Source organism: Triturus cristatus, chromosome 3_2 (genome assembly GCF_964204655.1).
Source record: "Triturus cristatus chromosome 3_2, aTriCri1.1, whole genome shotgun sequence".
Lineage (NCBI taxonomy): Eukaryota > Metazoa > Chordata > Amphibia > Caudata > Salamandridae > Triturus > Triturus cristatus.
The window spans coordinates 1,112,674,341-1,112,678,706 of record NC_140584.1 but is presented as its reverse complement, the minus strand read 5'-3'; positions in this window follow the sequence as shown (position 1 = coordinate 1,112,678,706).

Here is a 4,366-nt window from a genome sequence, read left to right as displayed (position 1 = left end):
ATGACTATTGAGTCTTATATAATGTGTTTTGTATTATGTTAATTTTATAATTTAATGCATGACAAATGTCCCTTTTTTGTAAACATGTGGGCTCAAAACATTGATAAAAGTTTGGTATTGCTGCCCAAGAAATTTGGAAAGTGTACTGGTTTATTGTTGTTAATTAATTGTAGGTTTATAAAAATAACAATAAGGTCAAGAAAATTAAAAAAACTTGATCATTTCTAAAAGTTGTGTGGACAAAATAATTATCAGTGAATGTATTAGTTGGTGTTTGATTTACAAGTGGGCCACCTCAATGAGCAAATACTTCTAACCCCGCAATTCAGTACTATGGTTAGAAAGTTGTCAATTTCTTGTCCTAATCATTTGGTAGTTCCAGCTGTTCCTGGGTCACATAACTAGGTGTAGCTGGCAGTTCCTCTTTGTGTACTGCTCCCAGACAGTGAAACAAAGGGAAGATAGGTGATTGCAGGATGGGCCACTCTGAGTTAACGAGGTGGAAGAGTTGTCACCTACCACACCTTGTACATCACAAAGGCTCTGCCTGAGCACTCTCACAGAGGGTTTATCACAAGTCTTTTGTGACCCCAGACAATTTGGAGCCAGGGAAGGGAGGCAGAAAGGAAATTTCAAGCACCTCAGGGGTGGAAACCTCTAGAAATGTCCTCTACTTCAAAGAGGGCACCACATATAAATATTGAACCCTAAGACCCAACTCTACAGTACACCTCTGGAACTGTGGACTCCGTCAAGAAGAAGGACTGCTGTACTGCTGAAAGAACTGCCACTCTGCTGGACATCTGCCTGGAAGGAAAGCTGCCCTACTGTGTTGAACTGCTGCCCTGTTGCCTGAGTGAGAAGGGCTGGAGCTACATCTCTAAATCTAGGACCCCCAGAGTGACTCCAAGTTCTAGTTGGTTGTACTCCTGATCAGAAAACTCATGGACAGAAGAGGCTTCCAACCACCTTGAACCATGCACATGGACTATACTATCTGTGAGCCTTGCCCTCCAAAGTGATTTCACCCCAGTCCTGGACCATTGGAAGTGGGCCTGAAGGTGCGTTGTTAAATTTCCTCCACGGTGCATCTCCCACAGAACCAGTGCATCACCCCTGCTGCTTGATGCCATTCCGTCTGAATCGACAAATTGTCTCTGATGCGTGGTTCTCCGCAAAGCAAGGTTTCTGTATTGCCTACAGGAGCCCATTGGAACAGCCACTGCATTATACATCTCCACGCAATCAGCGTGTTCAACGGGCCTAAGTGGATCCCTGTAGATGGCCTGTGGTCCATCGCTAATGGCCTGAACGTATGACTTTGTCGCAGTCTAGAGTGACAATATAAGAGCAACCAGATAATCACTGTTGGTGCCTGGTGCTTTTTGGAGCTATTTTCGCTGAAATTCTAAACTTGCATATTTCTGGTTCTACTGATTGGACATTTGTTGTTTTGGTCTTGATTCATTTATTAAATTGTACTCTATTTTTCGAACTTCGTGTGGGATTGTTCTTGTGTTGTGTTTTCACTTTGTTGCTGTTTGAAATGCTGCATAAATACTTTACTCATTGCCTCTAAGTTACTCCTGACTGCACTGTGCCAAACTACCAATGGGTTGAGCACAGGTTAATCTAGAGTGTGCTTGTGACTTCACCATGATAATGTTTGTGGTTGCTGCTTGAATAGGGGTTGACTAGGGATAGGCAACCGGCAGTAGGTCAGCCTGAAGAGTTAGCATCCAGCATGCTCTGAAGTAGTTAAATCATGCCATACTAGTGGTTTACAAAACTCAAAAAAGATAAAAATATGATGGGCTAATCAGGGTTCACGAGTAGTTTGCATGAGACAGTTAGGTCGTCCCTTGAACACAGCTACATTTTCTGCATCTTGCAACAGCAGATACATTTTAGCACTGTTGTTAGGGCCCTTTGGCTCACATTTTATAACAAGACCAGGCTAGCAAAGCCCACCTCAGAGGATATATGCAGTATTAACTTACATGACACAAACATACAATAATACAGTTATGTGTTAAAGATCTTAAAGAGCCACACTAGGTTTATGCAAAAATAAAAACATTTAACATGAAGAAGAGTTAGATGTAGAAATTGTCACATGCATTATTTACAATGCCATTACAAGTACTTTGATAATACAGTTTTTAAAATGTGCTATTAAGGCAAGTCCAATATAGCTTAGACACAGAATAATTCCTGTTTTTAAGCCTTTATGATGAATGGGTGTTGCACCTTCTTACTTGTAGTTTCTCTCATTTTGAACAAAAATCAAGAGGCTCTAGCGAGATGATGATGTCAGTTCAAATTTGGATGCTAGTGATCCGACCTTGGTGTGACCCATGCACGAATGTTGTTATAGTTCTATTTCAAATTTGTTGGGCCTGTGCCTCAAAGACCTTAAAGCACGTGGCTGGAGTGAGTCAGTGAAGCTGGAAGTCCTGCAGGTGAAATTATGCTGCAACTTCTGTAATATTGAAGCCGGATGCAGGTCACCCTGAGCTTGACTTGATGATGTTGAACACCCAACTGGAAGTCATCCAAGGTGTTGTGTTAGAATTAATATGGCCATGTGAAGGATCCACCCTGAGGTGGTTTGAAGGTGGCCTTCATTTGAAAGATTAAAACATTCAGGTGCTGTTCTTCAGAACTGTTTCTATTCCACACATACAGTTTTATCACGGTATTTCTAGTGTGCATACAGGTATCAAATTTCTGCGACATTCCCTTCTAAGTTAATGTCTGAGAATGATGCGGGAATCTTTATGGCTATGGAGAGGCTCTCCTTTTCTATTCAATTCTATGATACCAATCAGATCAGTCCACTCATCTGTGAAAGACCCAAGTATATTCTACTGAGCTCTATAGTCACAAAGAGTCTATTCATGAAGGTAAATTTATACATGAGTAAATCTACCTGTCCAAATGTATTCTTACTCTTTTGAGTACATCTACTACTTTTGGATTTCTGAGAGCATATTTAGTCCAAAGTATTGCCTTACTTTTTCTCACCCCTGAAGTCTGAGTGTGGAGCCAAATTTAGGGGTGTAAAGCTGCTACTTGAAAAAATTCAAATGTAGGCAGACATTTTTGCTATCTTGATGGATATCTCTGCCACTGCAGTGAAGATCATACAATGCGAACGGATAGGGAAAATGATTTAGGTTTATTCATTTTTAAAACTATATTTATTTTATTGTAAACATAAATGTAAAATAAATTAAAATAATATTTTTTGCACTATAACTAATAATATAAAATGTTAGAGCACAATATCTCCTCAAAATAAATGTTTACTAAATAATTTGAAGATATTTATTTCTTAAAAACGTATTTTTTAAACGTAAAACAAAAACACATTACCTAGCAATTTTATATGTAATTAATTTTAGTATATTTAATTATGAACGTTTGTTAAATGTTAATTTTTAATATGCAATCTAAATAATTTTTAATGAGTTAACTCATAATGGTTAAAATACTAAAATGTATTTATATTTGCAATTTGCATTACTTTAAGACAAAAATATAATAAAAATACATATGTGTGTATGTGTATATATACATATATATATATTACCTACTGGCGGTCGCCAGTAGGTAGTTATAGTTAGGGCCTATTTTCCATAGGAAATCCACAACATTCTATTCCCAATAAGTCTGGAGCCGGTTGACGAATCTTTGTGAAATTTTCCAAACTTTTGGCCAGCTCCGGTCCAATCCTATCCTGAAAGTCTTGGGGTGATTCGTCAAGCGGGGGCCGAGACAAAAAGGGGGGTCCCAAAACACGTTTTCCCCATGCATTTTCCCATAGGACATTTAGCCTCAGCTACAGCCCAAACTGCAGAATGGAATTACACCAAATTTGGCAAAGAGGTAGTCCTCAGTTCAGACTCGTGCCTATGGGAGGGCGGGAGTTTTCCGCCCTCCCATAGCAAACTTCATTTTGATTTTTTTTTTTTTTTTTTTTTTGAAACCGTTTATTGCAATCTCAAGAATATACAAGTATGGGCCTACAACCTTCCGGCCGGCCGCTAGAATGACAGGAGCATATGACATACGTTCAAAAACACTTGGCGTTGCAGAGAAGCAAATTCAGGAGGTATCAACGTCGTGGGCCACATCACTCTGACCCCACAATACGGTTTCATTTTATACAAACAACACGAAAAACCACACCCGCAAGGCAACCCGCAACCGAAAGTAAGAGCACGTGCTCCCCAAATGGGGGACCCCAGCCATCCACAGGAGTCTAAAGAGGGGGAAGGGGAACAGATCGAGGACTGGGGGAACCCCGTGCCCGGGGCTGGGGAAAGGAGTCAACTAAGGGGACGGGGCTGGTGAGGCAGCA